The 21,737-nt window shown below is 47.7% G+C and overlaps 1 protein-coding gene and 1 long non-coding RNA gene across 8 annotated transcripts in view; one reads left to right on the top strand and one right to left on the bottom strand.

Moving 5' to 3' along the window:
* PC (pyruvate carboxylase) overlaps positions 1–21,480 on the bottom strand; it is a 102,710-nt gene extending 81,230 nt beyond the window's left edge. For 2 of the 7 annotated variants that reach the window (XM_019954795.2, XM_070782454.1), the window contains exons 1-2: positions 20,858–20,997; positions 16,932–16,969 (exon numbers count right to left, since the gene is read on the bottom strand). The gene's annotated coding sequence lies outside the window, so the exon portion shown is untranslated. Of the gene's footprint in view, positions 1–1,994; positions 2,014–16,931; positions 16,970–17,129; positions 17,147–19,734; positions 19,876–20,857; positions 20,998–21,388 lie in introns of those variants that run through there. The other 5 variants (XM_019954794.2, XM_070782453.1, XM_070782455.1 and 2 more) reach the window with 5 other exon arrangements.
* LOC139180590 (uncharacterized) lies at positions 1,413–13,035 on the top strand. Its single transcript, XR_011564819.1, has 3 exons — positions 1,413–1,503; positions 5,364–5,413; positions 7,405–13,035. It is a non-coding gene; the product is annotated as an uncharacterized lncRNA (long non-coding RNA).
* Positions 21,481–21,737: the final 257 nt, after the last annotated feature.

Below are 21,737 nucleotides of genomic sequence, written 5' to 3' on the forward strand. Positions count from 1 at the left end.
ATGCCACCCAACCGTCTCATTCTCAAGACTTAATATTGTTAAAATGTCAATACTACCCAAAGCAATCTACATATTCAAAGCAATCCCTATCAAAGTCCTAATGGCATATTTTTTGGTAAAAATAGAAAAACCCATCCTAATGGTATCTCAAGTGACCACAAATAGACAACACAATCTTGAAAAAGAAGAATAAAACTGGCCTATCACAAAGCTATAGTAACCAATTACAGTGTGTTACTGGAGAAGGAAATGGCAACCCACTCCAGTGTTCTTGCCTGGAGAATCCCAGGGACGGGAGAGCCTGGTGGGCTGCTGTCTCTGGGGTCACACAGAGTCGGACATGACTGAAGTGACTTAGCAGTAGCAGCAGCAGCATTGGCATAAAGATAGACATACAGACCAATGGAAGGGAATAGAGAGCCCAGAAATAAATTCTCACATGTATGGTCAAAAGATTTTTGACAAGGCTGTCCCAAGAGTGTTAATCACGGAAAGGACAGTCTTTTCAACTAATAGTGTGAGGAAAACTGGATATCCATATCCCAGAGGATGAAGTTAGACCCCTACCCATACCATATATGGATCAAGGACCTAAATGTAAAACCCACAACAACAAAACTCTTAGAAGAAAACAGGACAAAAGCTTCATGACTTTGGACATTGGATTCTCTGATATGACATCAAACTCACAAATAACAAAAGAAAAAACAAATTCAACTTCATGAAAATTTTAAAATTTTGTGTATCAGAAGACATTATTCACAGAATAAAAAGGCAACCCACAGAAAGGTAGACAATATTTGCAAATCATATATCTGATAAAGGGTTAATAATCAGGTGGTTGGGTGGTAAAGAATCCGCCTGCCAATGCAGGAGACACAGAAGACGTGGGTTAGATCCCTGGGTCAGGAAGATCCCCTGGAGTAGGAAACGGCAAGTCACTCCAGTATTTTTGCCAGGAAAATTCCATGGACCGAGGAGCCTGCAAGCTGCAATTCATGTGGTCTCAAAGAGACATGACTGGGCACGCATGCAACCAGAATACAGAGAGAAACTCCTAAAACTCAACGACAAAAAACAAACAAGTCAATTCAAAAATGGGTAAAGGACTTGGATACACATCTACTCAAAGTAGATGCATAAATGGCCAATGAGCACATGAAAAGATGGAAAGTATAATGACAGTTGTCAGGGCCTGGCAGGGAGGGGAAAATGAAAGTTACTGTTTAATGGAGAGAGTTTCTGTTTTACAAGAGGAAAAGAGTTAATGGGGAGAGATTGTGAGGTCGGTTGCACAACAATGTGAAATGGACTTAATACCACTGAACTTTATACTTAAAAATGGGTGGGAGGGGAAAGTTTGTGTGTATTTTACCACAATAAAAAAAAAAAAGGAAAAATAAATAAGTAGCCTTATTCAGACAACATTGTGTGTGTTAGTCCCCCAGTCACGTCTGACTTTGCGACCCCATGGACTGTCTGGCTGTCCGTGGAATTCTCCAGGTAAGAATACTAGAGTGGGTTGCCATTTCCTTCTCCACAGGATCTTCCTGACCCAGAGATCAAACCCAGGTATCCCACACTGCAAGCAAATTCTTTACCATCTGAGCCATCAGAGAAACCCCAGGCAACAAAAGGACAATATTAAAAAGTTTTTAAGAAATACAAAAACAAACAAGACTGAGGTCAGTCTGAAAGATCAATTTGGCAGTTGCAGAATGACAGCAGGATATTCAGTCTCCCCAGGAATGCAAAAAATGTGTGAACTATGGGCAATTTCAGAAATGGGAAGGCCAAAATAGTTAGAAAAAGATCTATGTGAAAGTAGGAATCTGCAGCCAGAGTCAAAGGGGACTGGGGACTGAAATAGGATAATTTCATTTTGAAAATCACTGAATACATTGTGCCATTAATAACTGTGCTATCCTGCTATCAAAAGCAGCTCTATCTACATAGTGAATGCTAGAGTGGACCTAGCCCCTGGCAAGACCCACCTGGTACAGATGCTGTTGTTCAGTTGCTCAGTCGTATCCGACTCTTTGCAACACCATGGACTGCAGCACGCCAGGGTTCCCTGTCCATCACCAGCTCCCGGAGCTTTCTCAAACTCACGCCCATGGAATCGGTGATGCCATCCAACCATCTCATCCTCTGTCGTCCCATTCTCCTCCTGCTTTCAATCTTTCCCAGCATCAAGGTCTTTTCCAATGAGTAGACTCTTGGCATCAGGTGGCCAAAGTATTGGAGCTTCAGTATCAGTCCTTCCAATGAGTATTCAGGGTTGATTTCCTTTTCAGATTGACTGTTTTGATCTCCTTGCAGTCCAAGGGACTCTCAAGAGTCTTCAACACCACAGTTCAAAAGCATCAATTCTTCAGCCCTCAGCCTTCTTTATGGTCCAACTCTCACATCTATACATGACTACCGGGAAAAACCAAAGCTTTGACTAGACAGACCTTTGTTGGCAAAGTAATATCTCTGCTTTTTTAATATGCTGTCTAGGTTGGTCATAGCTTTCTTCCAAGGAGTAAGCGTCTTTTAATTTCATAGCTGCAGTCACCTTCTGCAGTGATTTTGCAGCCCAAGAAAATAAAGTCTGTCACTGTTTCCAATATTTCCCCATCTATTTGCCATGAAGTGATGGGACCAGATGCCATGATCTTTGTTTTTTGAATGTTGAGTTTTAAGCCAGCTTTTTCACTCCTCTCTTCCACCTTCTTCAAGGCTCTTTAGTTCCTCTTCACTTTCTGCCATAAGGGTGGTGTTATCTGTATATCTAAGGTTATTGATATTTCTCCCAGCAATGTTGATTTTGACTTACGCTCCATCCAGCCCAGTGTTTCTCATGATGTACTTTGCATATAAGTTAAATAAGCAGGGTAACAATATACAGCCTTAATGTACTCCTTCCCAATTTTGAACCAGTCTGTTGTTCCATGTCCGGTTCTAACTGTTGCTTCTTGACCTGCATCTAGGTTTCTCAGCAGGCAGGTAAGGTGGTCTGGTATTCCCACCTCTTTAGAGAATGAAGAAGAAGAAGAATTTTCCACAGATTGTTGTGATCCACAGTCAAAGGCTTTAGTGTAGTCAATGAAGCAGAAGTAGATGTTTTTCTGGAATCCTCTTGCTTTTTCTATGATCGAACGGATGTTGACAATTTGATCTCTGGTTCAAATGTCTACAAAACCAGGAGGGGCAGACCCCAGGGATTCCATCGTCCATTATAAACTCACAAAGTGGCCTCTTGGACAAATCAGTGTCATGTGAGTTTGAAACGAGTGAGTCAGATTACCTGGCTGGACCCCAGCATCAATGTACTGCAATTCTGATGAAACAGCCCAAACCACCTCCAAAATATCACTGTGATGCTGGTGGTCTTATTCTCAAATGTGAAACCCGAAGACCCATGGGAATGGAAGCCATATCCCTAGGGACTCCATCTCAGAACCACTACTTTAAACAAGAGATGTTCTACCTGGGCTAGATAACCATTCATCTCTCCTGCTAAAAACAACGAAAAATGCTAGATAAAATACCTTTTATCTAAAGGTATCTAAAATACCTTTATATATATACATTTAATTTTTATTTCTTAAAAGCATAGACAAGTTAGCAAGAACCTAAGGAACACCACTTGGACCAAAATCTGAACAGAGACAGAAACCCAGACAGGCAAGTAAACATTGATATTTTGCCCTGAGGGCACTGGCAGAATCAAGGCAAACCTGTGATTCAGCTTTCAAAGTGTCAAAGGGCACATGGGCAGAGCCCAGAGCCCACCCAAGGTGGGAAGTCAAAGAAGACCTTACGCCAGTGAAGCTGGGACTGCCAAGGGTGCTCCCTCAGAAAATGAGGCAAGCAGAAATAAATCTGACCTACTCCTCCTCACCCCCAAAAGCTACCTGCATGAAAAATCAAGTGTCTCTCTCTTGGGCACTGAGCAGTTGGAGAAACAAAAAAAACTCACCCTAAGAAGTTGCAATCACAAGACAACCATCACAGATTTGTGGTTCAAATTCCCACCACACAGGTGGTCAGAAAACAATGCTCTATACTGTTGGTGGGAAGAAGCATAAATTAGTACAACCACAAATAGAGTTTTGCATAACCAGGAAGAGTTAGACATGGCAGAAATTCCACTTCTGGTTTACAACTTGGAGAAACCACATAAGAATGTGCACAGCAGGGTTACTCCTAAGAGCAAACCCATGGGAGCGGCCGACAGGCTTCCCGGCAGCAGAAGGATGGGCGCACGCAGCGCACTCACTCAGGAAAGCTGCATGGCCGTGAAAACCAAAGGAGTCACACGTGTTCCTGGACGGGAATCCAAACGCAACGCGAAAACTACAGCACGACTCCAGGTCTATGATGTTCAAAGCCAGGTACAGCTAAATAATACATTATCTAGAAATTGTTCATGAGTGGCAGAACTAGCGAGAAGATCAAAAGAATGATTACTACAAAAGCAGAATAGTCTCGGGGGTCAGGGCACTCAGGGGACTTCTGTGGTCATAACCTTTTATTCCTTAACTTGGAGGAAGGGAACATATATGTTCATTGTATCATTTTGTTGTGTGTGTGTGTACTTGTTTAACATATGTCTTCTGGGGACTTCCCTGGTGGTCTGGTGCTTAAGACTCTGTGTATTTCCAATGCAAGGGATGTGGGTTCCATCCCTATTTGGGGAACCAAGATCCCACTTGCCCAGTGGTATGGCCAAAAAAAAAAAAAAAGTCTTCTGTGTGATATATTTTGCAATAAACATACGACAAAAAGAAAAAAAAAACTATGGAATGCTACACAGCTGTTAAAGAGTGAGGCAGACATCTGTCCTGATACGGGAAGATCTCCAAGACACACTGATTAATGAAAAGCACACACGCAGAGAGGACGCAGGAGGGAAAAAAGAACGGAAATATACTCTATTTTAAATGGCCACATTATCTCTAAAAGGATAGGACACTTTAACCAGCTCTAAGGAGCTGAACCAGGTTATAAGATAGAGAAAGCAAAAGATTATTCTACATTTAGACATTTGTACCAGGCGCAAGTAGTACTGAGCTAAAATATGTAACTTTTTAAAGTCAAGTCCTAATCCTTTGGGTTGCTGCTTGGGAACCGGTTAAAACACTACCAGGTCCACGCGTGGTGCCTCTAAAGCTGTGCCCTGGGTCACACCTGAGCTTCCTTCGCCTTATCAGTAACTGTTTCACCAAATCTCAGGTTTCAGAGTGGAAGGTCCTCTGTCATCTCACAAGATTTCATGGCAAGGGTACAATTCCAGCCCATCCAAACCCAGAATCCTACCAAGATCCTGTGATGTTGTGATATAATAAGAAATACATGTTTGGTCTTTGTCCTAGGTTCCTGGCGCAAGAGTTTCTAAAACCCTTGGAATTTCCTGCATGATGAGGTGAGAGGAGCATCTTTTGCTATTCACAAAACTCCTTTTCAACCACCTGCATTTATGGTAACACACTGACTCTAGGTGAGCCCCTAGATACAGCTTCAGGATGCAGGCAGGTTGCCAGAGGAAGCAACCACGTGACTAGAGGACTGGAATTTTCCGCCCTTCTCGCCAGACTTCTAGGAAAGGGAGAGGAACTGGAGATTGAGTTAAGCACCAATGGCCATGATGCCCACACAATGGAATCTCCATAGATACCCTAAACAACAGGGTTCTAGGAACTTCCTGGTTGGTGACTGCCAGAAGGGTGAGGCACCCCAGCTCCATGGCGACAGAAAATCCTATTCCTGGATCCTTCCAGACCTCACCTAAAGTACCCCTGTATCTGGCAGTTTATTTGTAACCTTTAAATTAAATCAGTAAATATAAGTAAGGTGCTTTTCTGAGTTCTATGAGCCATTACAGAGGAGAAGGGGACGACAGAGGATGAGATGGTTGAATGGCATTGAAGGAGGAAACAGACAGAGCTGGACTCCATCGTAGGCCAGGCTGCGAACATTAGGCTACACACATGGTCACCCTCCCAGCGGACTCTGAACTTTGTGCCCGGTGTCTATAGAAATGGCATACCAATGGAAAATCAAAACCCCAGATAAAAGAACCTCAGGACTTGGACTTGGACTCTCCTTTATTCTTGCCTAAAAGAATATGCTAATTATCTCTGTAACAGAACAAAGTCATAAATTCCATTATGTTTATCGGGATATGACCACAGGCCTATTGATAAACATCCACTGTTTACCTAGTCTTGTGACACATGAATCATGGGTTAACTTTGATCATATCTCTCTTTTACCTTGTCCAGACTAGTTTCAAGGAATCTGGGGAGATGGGTTTGAGCAAGTACACTTAGGGTATATAAAGTTTTCACAAAAACTGGTCGGGATCCTTGGCTAAGAGGAGACTGCCTTGGGCCCACCGGTGTAATAAACTGCACTCCACTATCTGCATTGTCCTGCTGAGTGAGTTTGTTTCCCGGAACGTGTGGCTACAACAGCATCACTGACTCGATGGACATGAGTCCGAGCAAGCTCGGGGAGTTGGTGATGGACAGGGAAGCCTGGCATGCTGCAGTCCATGGGGTTGCAAAGAGTCAGAGACAACTGAGTGACTGAACTGAATTGGTGAGCCATTATAACAAATTATCAAACCTAGGTGGGAATCCCCTATTTATAACCGGTTGGTCAGAAATACAGGTAGTGGCTACTATACAGGTGGCTGAAGTAGGGACAGTCTTGTGGGACTGAACCCTTAACCTGTGGTATCTGCACTAACTCCAGGTGGTTAGTATCAGAACCAAACTCAAGTATAGATCACCCAGTTGATGTCAGAGAATTTGTTGGCTTTGGAAAAAACAGCACACATTTGGTGTCTGAAATGTTGTAGGTTAAAAACCATCAAAGATCCCTGACTGGGATCCCATCAGCCACTTGGGTTTACTCTGCTGGGCTGGCTGATCTGGGACAAAAATTTCAAAAAGGCAGTGACTGAATCGTCCCTCTGGGGCCATGCGGCTGCTAGAAACAGCTACATTCCAAATCCAAAACCCTCTGCCCCAGAAACGTCCTTCATCCGCCCACCGGAGAGAAAGCCTCTTTAAGCTGTGTGCGCTCTCCAGCTGGAGAAGCGAGCCATGAAGGGAAAGAAAACTGACTGGGGTTGTAAAAACTACAGAGACAGGCCAACCACAGGACTAGACCCAGACCTTTTCTAACTTGTGACTTCAGGCTCCGTGCACTTCCCTCTCATCAGCACGCATGCCACTCCCCACCCTGGTCTATTCTAGTGTTTTCTCCAGGTGAGTTTTCTCAAGATTAACTTAGTCTCAAGAAAACTCAGTCTGCTCAGGGAATTCTGAGTTGGGCTTAATAGCTCATCTCCAAAGATGGCACCCCATTCCAACTCCCTATTTCTATGCCTTTCCACTTCCCCTGCAGAGGATGAGACGGTTGGAGGGCATCACCGACTCAATGGACATGAGTTCGAGCAAACTCCAGGAGACAGTGAAGGAGAGGGAAGCCTGGTGTGCTGCAATCCACGGGGTAGCAAAGAGTTGAACATGACTGAGTGACTGAACAGCAGCAATGACCACTTCCCCTGACGTCAGTCCTTTGACTGTATGAATGGGTTGCTTTTCCTGCATAGCATTTCAGGATGGAGGCAGAGTTGCAAATTAGAGCTCTCCAAGTCCTTTCTCCACTCTGCCCCACGACAACCATTCTTTTGTGTTCGCTTCCTCCTTCCCATCGCCACCCCTTCCCTGGTCCATGCACGCAACAACAGCAGGTCTGAATTGCAGCAATGGCCTCTCAGAACTGGTTCCCCCCTCCCCCGCCGACCTCTTGCCTCTCCCTATGCCAAGTCAACCAGTACACTGCCGCCAGAGTTTTCTCAAAACCCCATTCACCTTTGGGGGGGGGTGGGGGTGGGCAGTGGTCACCAGCTTAAGCATCTCCACGGCTTCTCGCCTAAAATGCCAACAGGCAGCTAGACACACACAGAACCCCCAGCCCTGATGCTCACTACTCCTCAACAGTATCCGTTCTATCAACTAAGTGCCAGGGTCCTGCGGGTTCAGCGGAAAACAAAGCAGACACAAATCTCCATCCTCATAGATCATCCATCGCCTGCCTCCTGCCAGTGAGGCTGGGAGCATCACCCCTTCAAAGCCTGGCTTTTCTCAGCACATGACTTTGCTCCCTGCACCACTGCCTGGGTGCCGTGTCTGCCTCTCCACCAACCCAGATGTGACTCTGGGCCAATTCTCCCAAGACATTCTTCCTGACCAGTCCTCCTCCCACCCAGTCCCTGCAACCCACAGGCCCCTGGCCTCACATGTTCTGCTCTCCACAGTGAATCCTCCCAGAACTGTCCCCCACGGGCCCCATCCCCATAGCCACCACCAGGACGCGTCCACTAAGTGCTGGTTCACATTATTTCACTATATCCCTCCAATAAGCCCCTGGAGGAAGGTCTTTTTTTTTTTTTTCTCAAGTTTTAAACTTTTCGTTTTGTTTTGGGAAATAGCTGATTCACAATGCTGTGGTAGTTTCAGGTGAACAGCGAAGGGACTCAGCCGTACATATACATGTATCCATTCTCCCCGAAATCCCCCTCCCATCCAGGCTGGTACATAACACTCAGCAGAGTTCTCTGTGCTATCTGCTAGGTCCTTGTTGGTTATCCATTTTGAATACCGCAGTGTGTACATGACCTTCCCAAACCTCCTAACTATCCCTTCTCTTGGCAACCATAAGTTCGTTTTCTAAGTCTATGAGTTTCTTTCTGTTTTGTAAGTTTATTTGCATCATTTTTTTTTAGATTCCACATATAAGGGATGTCATATATTTCTCCTTCTCTTTCTGACTTACTGGACTCAGTATGACACTCTCTAGGTCCATCCGAGTTGCTGCAAATGGCATTATTTCATTCTGTTTAATGGCTAGTATTCTACTGTGTATTTACGTGTCACATCGTCTTTATCCATTCCTCTGTCAATGACATTTTAGGCTGCTTCCATTTCTCGGCTATCGTAAAACAGTGCTGCAATCAACAGCGGGGTGCACGTATCCTTTCGGATCATGATTTTCTCCAGATACATATGCCCAGGAGTGGGACTGCAGGGTCGTATCGTAACTCGATTTTTAGTTTTCTAAGGAATCTCCATACTGTTTTCCATAGTGGTTGTACCAATTTACATTCCCACCAACAGCCCATGAGGAAGGTCTTACTGCCCCTATTTTACAGATGAGGAAACCAAGGCTCGCAGAGCCTACCGAACTTGCCAGAAGTGACAGGCTAAGTGGTAAAAGGCTAAGCCCGAGCTCCCTGACTCAACTATGGCTATACCACCTCCCTGGTAATTTTCTACACTCATCTTTGCATGGAGCATCTCACTGGCCACAGAAACCGTGCTCAGTAAATGGCAACTGTGACTGTTCTCAACCAGTCACCACGAGAGTGAGCGTGAGTTTTGTTTCGGCACACACATCCTTGTCTCAACCACAGGACAAGCCACCTCGGCCGGGGCCATGTCGTCAGATGCTCTGTGGCCTCACAGCATCCAGCAGCTATGCCTGCCACAGATGCTCAGCAAAGGCTCGAGGAGGGGACAAACGGTTCCTTGGAATAATGCACAGTAGCAACTTCCGCCTTTCTTAAACCATTCAGTCAGTTGCAAAAAGTCAGGATTAGATCACGGGAGATTTATTCTGCCAAATACTGAAACTGCCATTTAAGAATACCAGAAGTAAAAAGGGATGGAAAGATGGTTCAGATCAGCAAAAACAAAAACAGCTGTTTAGCAACCGACTAGAATAAAATAGTCAAAATCCAGAAAGGCTGAGGAAAGCCATAAGGTCTTAGGCAACATGGCAGGGGGGAGAGCCCTGCCCTGAGTGAAGACTCCCACAAGCCCAAGTGACAGCCCAAGTGATCACCAATCAGGAGATCAAATAGGAAGTCGGAGAGTTTCAGGTTGGTCTTTTCAGACCTGTGCGCAGGGACACTGAGACATCATGCTCTGATATTCTGTTGGGACAGCAGGAAGAACTCAAGGCCAGGAATCAGAATTGCTGCTTCCCAAACATTACTTTGCCAACAAAGGTCCGTCTAGTCAGAGCTATGGTTTTTCCAGTGGTCACGTATGGATGTGAGAGTTAGACTGTGAAGAAAGCTGAGCGCCGAAGAATCGATGCTTTTGAACTGTGGTGTTGGAGAAGACTCTTGAGAGTCCCTTGGACTGCAAGGAGGTCCAACCAGTCCATTCTGAAAGAGATCAGCCCTGGGATTTCTTTGGAAGGAATGATGCTAAAGCTGAAACTCCAGTACTTTGGCCACCTCATGCGAAGAGTTGACTCAGCGGAAAAGACTCTGATGCTGGGAGGGACTGGGGGCAGGAGGAGAAGGGGACGACAGAGGATGAGATGGCTGGATGGCATCACTGACCCGATGGATGTTGAGTCTGAGTGAACTCCGGGAGTTGGTGATGGACAGGGAGGCCTGGTGTGCTGCGATTCATGGGGCCACAAAGGGTCGGACATGACTGAACAACTGAACTGAAACATGCTCTGCCTCTTACATAAGTCTCTGGACCCCTCCGAACCTCTGATCCATCATCCCTGACAATGAAATCATGACCTTCACCTGTCCCAGGGAGAAATGTCCAATAAAGAATAAAACTATAAGGAATATTATTAACAACAAAAGCAACAGAACATCAGCAGTTGGTTCCATAGCATCCTGGGGTACGCTGAGATTAGACCCCAGTATTTGTTGAAACTTGATGGCCAACGGGTAGAAGTGAGGCTGTTATTAGCATATGATAGTAGTTGTTCCGTTTTTCTAGAGGTAAAGGTTGAATTCACCTTTACGGGAAAAAAAAAACCAAACTTTTGTTTTCTTTCCTGTGTTGTAATTCCATTCTGCTATTCCCAAGCATTCAGTAAAACTTTGTGAAATATCTGATAGTATTTTCAAAAGATGTACTTTGAGAAGTTATGTGATAGATCTGTTTGCGTAGATCTGAACGCAAAATATCAACAGTATGAGGAAAGAGGACACAGCTGAGACAGGTAGAACTAGGTTACATGAAGAAGAGTAAATAGACAGCTGGCCAGGAAAATAAGTAATCCAGGTAGATTTCATTCAACAAATATTTTTTGAGCCCCAACTATGTCCAGGTTTGGTGGAACACACAACAAGCACTCCTTGCTGCTGCTGCCAAGTCGAGTCAGTCGTGTCCGACTCTGTGCGACCCCACAGACGGCAGCCCACCAGGCTCCCCCGTCCCTGGGATTCTCCAGGCAAGGACACTGGAGTGGGTTGCCAATTCCTTCTCCAATGCCTGAAGTGAAAAGAGAAAGTGAAGTCACTGAGTCTTGTCCGACTCTTAGCGACCCCATGGACTGCAGCCCACCAGGCTCCTCCATCCATGGGATTTTCCAGGCAAGAGTGCTGGAGTGGGGTGCCATTGCCTTCTCCAAAGCACTCCTTAGGTATTTCTAAAAGTACTTGCAGAGAGAACTTGGTAAAAGAATTCCTACAGGTTAAGTATGAAAGTAGCTTGAGTAATTGTCATTCAGGGACTATATTGACATGTTCCTTGGTCAGGAAACTAAGGTCCCACAAGCTGTGGAATGACGACAAAATGTTTTTTAATTAAAGTGGTTGTATCATTTAAAAAAAAAAACAACCCTTCTGATGAATTGCTTATCTATTTCTGCTTTCAAGATTCTTTGATCATGGCGTGTCTGTGTGTGAATCTCTTTAATTTTATCCTACTTGGAGTTCACTGAGCTTCTTGGGTACCTAAATTATTATTTTTCATCAAATTTGAGAAGTTTGGGGCTATTATTTCTTCAAACTTCATTCTTCTCCTTTTTCTCTACCCTCTTTCTAGGACTCCCATCATGTGTATGTTGCAGATGTCTGAGGCTCTATTTGTTTTCCTTCACTCTTTTTCCCTTTTGTTCCTCAGTGTTTAATCTCAATACACCTATCTTCAAGTTTGCTGATCCTGAGAGTTCCCTGGCGGTCCAGTGGTTAGGACTCCACACTTTCACTGCTAAGGGTGTGGGTTCAGTCCCTGGTCAGGGAACCAAGATCCCACAAGCTGCATGGCAAGGCCTTTAAGAAAGAAAACAAAAAAAAGGGCAAAACAAAGTTTGCCATTTCTTCCACTTGCCCAACTGTGCTGTTGAGCTTCTCTAGTGACTTTTTTCACGTTAGTTACCATAATTTTCAACTCCAGAATTTTATTTCTATCACTTACTGATCATATTTGATGAGGTACTGTTCTCATACTTTTTTAGTTCTTTAAACATATTTTTCAGCAGATGATTTAAAATCTTCTGCTTAAAGTCCAAGGTCTGAGTTTCCTCAAGGGATGGTTTCTACTGATTGCATCTTTTCCAGTTGTACATGCCATTCTTTCTTGTTTTTACATGCCTCATAATTTTTTGTTGAAAACAAGATTCAGCCATTTTTCTTGAATAAATGTACCTTGGGTTGCTGCAAGCCTTTGGTTAATTTACAGAGTTCTGAACAAGTTGATTTTGCCAGTAATTGCCAGTTTTCTTTTCTTATACAGAGGAGTATCTTTCAGAAGTCCTTATTACACCATTCCCCAGGAATCTAAATCTCATATGGCATTTAAAGAGGTTTTCATCCCCACAAACAACTTTTTGAAATATATATGGGTAAAAGAAGGCTGATACTTAAATACTCTATACTTGATCTTAAGCTCCAAATAGTGTTATAAATGCCACATTGCTCTAAATTTTTCAAAACTCTGATTTAAAAGACACAGCAAAATTTTTTTAAACACATAATTTTATAATCCCAGCATCCAGAAAAAAAAACTGGAATAACATTTCCAAGTAACAAATGAGGTGTTGACATTCCCAGATAACCAAAAGTAAGGTGTTATACACCTTGTTTTACCTTTCTCGAGTAAAAGCATCATGGCTCCTGTTCTGTGGGAACAGATCAGAGCCACAGTTTGATAAGGTATGTGGGCTATTTCTAAAGCTGCACTGTATGAGGCAATAAAAGATTACATGTTGCAATTCTTTTCTCGTGTACCTTTTGGTGGTTTCACTTTTTTTAAAAAGAGTTATTTATTTATGGGCTGTGCTGGGTCTTCACTGCTGCACTTGGGCTTTCTCTAGTTGTGGGGAGCAAGGACTACTCTCTAGGCTTCTCATTGGGGTGGGCTCAGTGGTTGTGGCACACAGGCTTAATTGCTCCATAGCATGTGGAATCTTCCAGAACCAGGGGTTGAACTGGTGTCCCTTGTCACCTGCAGGCAGATTCTTTACCACTGAGCCACCAGGGAAGCCCTTAAAGAGTCTTTTTTTTTTTTTTTTTGGCTGCATGGCATGTTGGTTGTTCAAACCAACCAGGGTTTGAACCTGCAACCCCTGCACTGGAAGTGCAGTATCTTAACCACTGGACCACCAGGGAAGTACCAGTTTCACATTTCTTTTTGCCATAAAAGTGCTGGTCCGAACAGCCGGGTATGTCTGTGTGCTTGTCCCATTATAGCTTAGGTGACATTTTTAGAGCTGAAATTGCCATGTCAAATGTATTTTTTAAGGCTTAGGTGTCAACTATCCTCTGCCACTTAATGCCCTGCCCTGTAGTGGAGCACATTTTCCTCTCTTAAGTTGGAATTTTACTGTTTAAAATCAGTATTAGCAGATGACAAGTAAGCATATGAAAAGATGCTCAACATCATTAGTCACCAGAGAAATTCAAATTGAAACCACCATGAGATACTACTACATACCTTTTAAAATGGCTAAAATGCAAAACACTGACCATCTCCAGAGTTGGTGAGGATGGAGGTACCAGCTCACTCGCTGCAGGCAGGACTGTAAAATGACACGAGCGCTTTGGAAAACGGCTCGGCAGTCTAAGTTAAACACACCTACCACACCATCCGGCCACTCCACTCCTACGCCTGCGCCCAGGAGGAAAGGAGTATATGACCATACAAAGACTTGTACACAGAGAGTCAGGGCAGCTTTATTTAAAATTGCCAAAAACTGGAAACAACTAAAATGACCAACAACAGGTAAACAGACAAATCGTGGGATGTCCACTAACGGAATATTACTCAGCCGTTGAAAGAACTGTGGAAACACGCAACACGGGCAAAGCTCAAAATAATTATGCTGAGTGAATGAAGCCAGACAAAAATGGAATACATACAAGTTCACTTACACAACATTCCAAAAAGTGCCAACTAATTTATAACAACAGAAAGCAATTAGTGATTACTTGGAGATGGCGGAAGCAGAGAGGAGTGAGTGGGAGGGATAACCAAGGGACACTTTTGGACAATCACTATCTTAACTGTGCTCATGATTTCACAAGAGCATGCATATGTCAAAATATAAATCATACACTTCAAATGTGCAATTTTTATGTTAAAAATACCTCAGTCAAGCTGTGTAAAAAGAATAAGACAAGACAGTACAGGAATGTATAAGAAAATTTAAGAGTCAGTTTATTAGATTTACAGGACTATGGAAGATTTTGTTAATCAGAAAACTGCAGTAACTAAAGGACGCTGAATATAATTCATAAACTCAATTTAAAATCTTCATATGAGTTAAGATTGCAAATGGATCAAGTGTTAACCCAAAGGCCCCTTAAAATGATTGTGAACATTTTCTAGAATCACAAATAGAACAGAAAGATTTGTAGGCTACACTTCAAAGTTAGATGTAAAAGACTGGCCCTTAAAGGAAGAATGAGATTTTTGAGTCTGTGACTTAAACAAACTGAAACTCAATTTTTTCAACCAAAGTTACTTCTGAAAAATCTTTGCATTACACGGAAATCCAGGGTAAGGGGATAAAAAAAACTCACCCCAACATGCCACTCACCAATCACCCAAAACTAACCAAGTCACTTAGTCTCTCCAAACCTCAGTTTCCTCATTTATGAGAGGAATGTTTTCCAGGATAAAGAATCTACTTATTATGAATGATTTAAGATTAATAAATTTTGTATTGATAAAACAGCACGTTAGAAAAAGCACTCGGAGAAGCATACAGTGATGGGCAAATCGAAAAGATTAGCAACACGGATCTCAGTATATAGTAACTGCAGCCAGATCCTGGGCTGACCAGTGACAGGCATTGCAGGAGGTGACGCTCACATCCTCAGAGACAAAGCATGACTCAGCAATGACTCAGCAAGGCCAGACCGTGGAATTTTCCCCAGGCGTCAGCCAGGATGTCAATAAGGAGAGGAGCTGCGGCATGGCATCTGGCCCCTGCAACACACAGCTGGTGGACATGTACTTAAAGCAGCCCTGGACACCCCAGCCTGCCCCAGCCTGCCTCTGGCCTGCAGGCAAATCAGGATGAGGGGTGAGCAATGGCAGCAATGTGGCATGTGGAGATGACCAGGAGTTATGCCTTCTGGCATTAAAAAAAAAAAAAGCCACATCCACCTCCCTCCAGATCACCAAGGAGACAGAGAGGAGGAGGACAGGGGAGGGCAGGAACCTTCAATGGCAGAGTCTTAGTTACGGTAACTAAGCAAAGCTCTGGGGACTCAGGAAGGATGCAGGGACTGAGAAGCCAAGCAAGCTTTAACAAATTAGATGATCTGGGAGAAGGCCCTTCCTGGCGACTAACTTTCCTTTCCAACGGATGGATTTAGGGAAGACACACAATAAAAGATGACAGTCTGGTGGGGGTTTGGGAGGGAGAGGAAAGGGGTCGGAATCTTGGATTTTGCTCATTAGCTTCCTCTGGGCCCCAGTTTCTCAGTTCCATAAAGGAGGTGGTTTGGGACCGTCACCCAGCTGCCCCTCTTCTCCCACAGGGATGCCAGTAAGAGTGACAACATTCACTCTGTCAGCCAAGACGGGAGGCCGAGAGCAGAGAGGACAGGCCATGGAGTCTGAGGAGGGTGGAGTCTGTCAAAGTTCCAGGGGCATTTCCACTCATGCCATCTGCCTTTACACTCGGCCTGCTTTCCCAAGCAAATGCCATCTCGGGGTGGAAAACAGCCACTGCTGGCCCAAGACCTAGGATATGTGAGGACATGGAAAAATCTCAGGATGGAGAAGAGCTTATGGGTCTTGAAGGGTCATCTGAGAAAAATCCCCGGGCAAAGGAATCCCCATGCTGAGCACTGGCCTGAGCTCTGGGCAACGCAGTCCCTGAGCCAGGAACCTGGCTGCGAAACGGGGGCAGCGGCTGGCCGGCCTCTGGGTGGAGCAGGGAGGCATATCAGCGTCTGAAATGCAGGCGGGCCGCTGCACGGAGCCAGGACCATGCCCGGCCAGGGCGCGCTCTCAGACCATCAGGGGCCTCGGAATTCAGGCTGAGGAGAGGCGCCAGGGTCGGTGCAATCAGTGGCGTTTCCTGCAGGGGGGGCAACCTCAAGAGCAGGAGGCTGTCAAGGGCTGCGCTGCCACACGGAGGGCCACCGGGGGAAGGGGGCAAGTCCACCGCCCCCGCCTGCATCGTTTTGGGGACACGCGTCCGGTGCTGCTTCAGCCAGCCAACAGAGCCACCCCTGTGCTCGGCTGCAGCCTCCCCAGGTCCCTCTGCCCAGCTGCCTGCCCTCCACATGGACTCAAGGGGTCTCCTCAGAGGCTGCCTGGCCCTACAGGGGGGCTTCCTGAGGTCCTGAGGAGCCACACCCGTCTCCCCCTGACAGGCCTCCCAAGCCACACCCTTCCAGAAGTTGGGCCTCCTGCTGAGGCAGGCTAGCTGCCAACTGGGGCCAGCAGGGAGCCAGACACCACGGTCTTGTGAAAACCAAGAGCGCTGGGAACAGACAAAGACTGCTTATATTTTCCAAAAATCGGACTGCTTGGCCTTTTTTATTGATTGAGCTTGATCACTGACGTGCCAGGGCTGCTAACATCTACAGCGGCTGCTCCTGGAGACGACCCACGCACATCCCACTGACCTGGATCCAGGCACAGACTTACCCTCAGTGTTTTGTCGGCTCTTGGGAGGCAGGCACTATCTAAATAAAAGAAGAAGACAGTGTTACCTCGTTTCTCTCCAAGTGCTCCCCAGAGAACCCAGGCGAGACAGAAGCACACACTTAGAACCCACAGCAGACCTGCTGCTGTGCTTCTGCCCCCCCCGCCCCGGGCCTGCCCCCTGATCCCAGGGAGGGGTACCTGGGGGCGGGCGGAGTTGGGGGGAACACCAGGCCACACATGGCCGAGAGCACCCACGCTCTGCCATACAACTGCCTGGGCTCCGCTGCTTGGCCACCCACTCCCAGGACCACTCAAGGCTTGTCTCCTCCTCCGTGAAATAGGAGCGACACCTCCACCCAGGCCGGAGGGTTGCTGAGGAGGCCACACACGCTCCAAGGGCTGGCACCCTGCCTGGTACAGAGGACGTGCTCAGATCTTAGCCGATGGGCCCAGTAAGAAGCATTTAAGCAAGTTTTCTGGCACCCCCTACACAAGAAGAAGAAGTTCCAGAAACTTCTCTTCTTTGATCTGAAGTGCCTGGTCCTCCTGCCCACTCCATCTAGCCCCAGGCCTATCTTCTCTGCAGAGCCTTCTCCAACCCCTAGGCACTGCCTCCTGTCCGGTTCTCTGAGCCTGGTTCCTGTCTTCTCTGCAACCTGACACCCAAAGGAAGAAGCCATCACGTCTCCTATTTCACTGACTAGGTCCTCAGATCCTTTCCTGCAGAGAGCAGCACCCCTCCCCCGCCCACTCCACACACACGAAGAGCACACTCTGTGCTCAGGCCCATGCGAGCCCAGACAGTGGCTCCTGACCACTTTCTGGAGTTTACAGACTGACTGCTTGATTTTGAATGACCACACCTGTCCGTCAGCTTTAACTACCAGCCAGGAAAGAGCAAAATGGAGACACAGGCCAACGCACCATCAGATGAACTAAGTCCGTATTCCGAGAAAAGCAATTGCCTTGGTAGATTAGGTCAAGACTGAAAATGAATATTTGGGCCATTCAATTTATTAAAATACTTCTTGAGCACATACCCTGCATAGGCACCGTGCCAGAAGGCACAGGCTCTGCTCCCCAAGCGCCAAAAAGCAGGTTGTTGGAGGCGAGCAAAGAGAGGTTAATAACAGGATAACACACGAGAGGGACCCAAGCAGGTACCCTGAGCCTGACGGTGTGCAGCGGACCCCAGCTGCGCTCTCTGCTAGCTGTGTGGCTCTGGGGGAGCTATGCACCCACAGCTCCTCATCTGTAAACAAGGAGCTAACAGTACTTTTGTTGTAGGGTTGTTGTGATAAATAACTCATAAAAGGGGCTTAGCAAGGTCCCTGCCACCTCGTAGTAAGAGCTCAACAAAGGCTGGCTTTTACTATGACGAGAAATCATTATTTATCATCTTTATGATTAAAAGAGAGAACCCAGGTCCAACTCAATAGATTCAGCAAGGCTTAATGCAGAAAAGTCTGAAGAGTAATTTTGCCAGGACAAGATAAGAGGAAAAGGCCTGCAGAGAACAAGGTCACGAGGAATAAAAGCAGAAGAGGGGGCAACAGCGAGTCGTCTCAGATGAGGCTGAGGCAGAAGAGGGTACCTGCGGGCCAAGTGAAAGAAAAAGCCCAGGAGGTGGGGTCCCACCTTTCCCTTCAATAAGAGGACATGGTTTCCTCTTTTCGTCATCTTCCCACCCTCCACTATCAGGCCCCACTCCTTTGACAGTTTGGCAAAGTTTCCACAGCTGAGACTAGAGGCAGTTAGGACAGAGGGGAAGACAGGGTCAAGCGGGCCCAGGTGAAGCTTCAAGAGAGCAGGCAAAACGCCCCACTTCTGTGAAGGACGTCTCCAGGAGAGAAAGTAGCCCCCGAACAGGCACACTTTCCGGATGGGGGGGAGGAGGCCCCGCTCAGAAGAGTAAGGTGCTCCTGGGAGGCAGCCAGAGAGAAGGCCCATCTATCCTCAAGGGCAACGCCGAGGTGCGTGAGGTGTCCCGCTCACACAGAAGGGTGCTGGAGAGGGATGTGGACGGCCCTGGGCTGCCCAGGCCCTCCGCCCAGATCCTCCGATTTGTGACAATCATTCTTGCAGCACCAGAATGGGCTGCAACTTGGAACGAGACCTCGGTCTGCAGTCCCGCAGAGCCCTACTCCCCACGCCAGTGTCAGGACAGACACCTAGCACAGCACCCAGGGCTCTGGAAGTGAGACAGAAGAAAATAAGGCAGCGGACCAGAAAGAAAGAAAAAGGCAAGCCGCCTGTACAGGTGCATCAAAGGCAGGAGGGATCCACTGGGCTCACAACCCCACGGCAAACCCCTCTGAGGGGTGATGCTGGCGGTGAGAGTCAATCGAGCTGCAGCAGGCTTCAGTAGAGAAAGAGAGAGACATAAGGTGCAGAGGGGACTTGGGGCAAGCTGGGGAAAGTCTGAATGGATGCCTAATTTAAACAACAGATATTGAGCAACTACAGTGAGCAAAGCCCTTTCCTTCAGGACAGGCCGAGCAGCCACTAAGAAACTTCTCACAAGGACGCCTGCTCACAGGTTGCTTATCAGAATACAAACATAGCAAACTGTAGCTCAGGCCTGCTGCTTCTGGGCCCTCAGAGCCCAGCCAAGCCCCCTGGCGCCTCTGGACCCAACCTCACTTCTGACTTAGGGAGCGCCCTCGCCTTGTTCCGTCTCCTGCAGAGGTCTCTGCTCGGGGACCAACCAAACGTCTCACTCTACTGGGAACCTGTTTCTTCCACATTCTCCTTCCACCTTCCTCAGCCTTCCTCTGGTAGGCTCTAGTTACTTAAAACTCACCTCTACTTCACCGTAAAACCCTGGCCGCTCGAATCCATCACTGCTTCTTCACTGCTGGCCCCAGTGGAATCAAAAGGCTCGCAATTCACCTCTTCCATGGAGCCTTCCCCAATCCATGCCCATCCAGCCCCCAGCCAGTCCAGTTATCCTCTCCCTGGCCTTGGTATCTCTCACCCTGGTGTGCCAGCCTCTACAAAACTTCCTCCTCCACGTCCTCCTTGGGCCATACCTCGCCCACACCCACTCTCCACAAACATCTACGGCATGCTGATTGGCTGCTTACGTTCTGTTTCTTTTCCTCTCCCCCAACCAGTTTGTTGGCAGTCCTGGGGCACCTCATCTCCCAGGTCTTGGTTCATGCAGCACCCAGTCTAGGGCTCTGAACATGACAAGTGTGCAGAGAATGCGAGCAAGGGTTCAAGAGTTTAGATGAAGAGCAGGCAAGCAGAAAAGCCGTAGCTGCGAGCAGATAGAAATGCTGAGCACATCCATCCCAGAGTAAGTGTTTGCAACACAGGCAGGGGAAGAGTGAGGGGGGAAGCCAAGGCTGTGGGTGCAGGGGGTGAGGGAGCAAGCGGAAGGTTGACCTCTTGGTAAAGACTGGGGAGGCTCTGGTTATGATCTGGCAAATATTGGCACCTCTGTGAGCCTCAGTTTTCTCAGCTAAAGAATGGGGATTCCTGGCCTACTCTTTCTCTCTTAAAAATCAGATTTGTAAGAATTTCAAAGGTGCCAGGGGCCGAGGGACCTGACCTGGCCCCAGCACTTGTGAAATGAGGAAAGGAATCCCCAGAAGTGAAAGAACTCACTCAGAGTACACAATTCAAGACAAGCCGGGAGAAACCTGTATGGGAGGTCCTCCCAGACGGGGCTTCAGCCTGCATGCCCAGGAGGGCATTTCCCCAGGCCCAGCTGCTACTCACTGCACATCGTAAACTGCTAAAAGCTGTAGAAATAACGGACTGAGCCCAGCCCCACCTCCTCCTAATCACTGCTCCTGGGCGCCCCAGGCCTCCACCTCTGCAACTAAGTGGAATTCTAAGAATGCCCCCCAGGGGTTACTAGGAGGATCCTACGGGAAGCAGAGTGCAGGCACTCGGAACACGGAAAACCCTCTCCTTACACGCCGCGGCTTTCTTCAGAGCTGAGCAACTTCCAGTATGATGGGGGACACTTGGGCTCCGGACTCTGACAGACCTGGGTTCGAACCCTCAGGGACCTCGCGCGAGGCATCTGAGGGCTCCGTGCCCTCAGCTTCTCCATCTGCAAAATGGGCCCGAGAGCAGGAATAAGGCCGCCAGCGGCCCCCCTGGGCGCGGGGCGGACAAGGCCGGGCGGTGCCCGCGCGGGGAAGATGCTCGCCGGCTGGCGAGCCTGGAGGACCGGGGCGAGGGATCCGCGAGGAAGGGTCCCAGGGCTGGGCGGAGGGCTCGCGCAGGCAGTCCCCCGCCGTAGGGGGAGGGGAGGGGCGGCGCACGTCGCGCCGCGTCGCGCGCCGCCCGCCGCCGTCTCCTCCAGCCGTCACTCGTGGAGCCCGAGCCGCCTTGGCGCGCGCGACCCTTACATAAGCGTCCCCCGCGGCAGCGCCGGCGCACGCCCACCCGCTCCGACCCGCTGCGGGAAGCGGGAGATGCACAGCGCCGGCGGCACTCACCTCCTCGCTGCCGCCGCAAGTCGTCGCCACCGCCTCTACGGCCGCTGCCTCCACTGACAGGGAACAGCTGCGGTCTCCCCGCAACCGAACTTGCTGCAGTCCCAGTCCCGCCTTACGGACTTCCTATTGGCTCAGGCAGCCCAACCCCTCCTGCTACTGGACAGCATCCTCCGTCACTCACCGCTCCCTGCCCAGGACTCCTCCCTACGCCCGCCCGCCCGTCACGTTTAAGCCTTGGCGCCCCACGTTAGCCCCGCCCCTCGCGTCCCCGGCGGGCCACTTGATTGGTGATGAGGCTGGGGGAGCCCGCCTCTGGTACACCACCGCCTACTCCCTTGTCTCCAGAGCC

Source organism: Bos indicus, chromosome 29 (assembly GCF_029378745.1).
Source record: "Bos indicus isolate NIAB-ARS_2022 breed Sahiwal x Tharparkar chromosome 29, NIAB-ARS_B.indTharparkar_mat_pri_1.0, whole genome shotgun sequence".
In the NCBI taxonomy this organism is placed as follows: Eukaryota; Metazoa; Chordata; class Mammalia; order Artiodactyla; family Bovidae; genus Bos; species Bos indicus.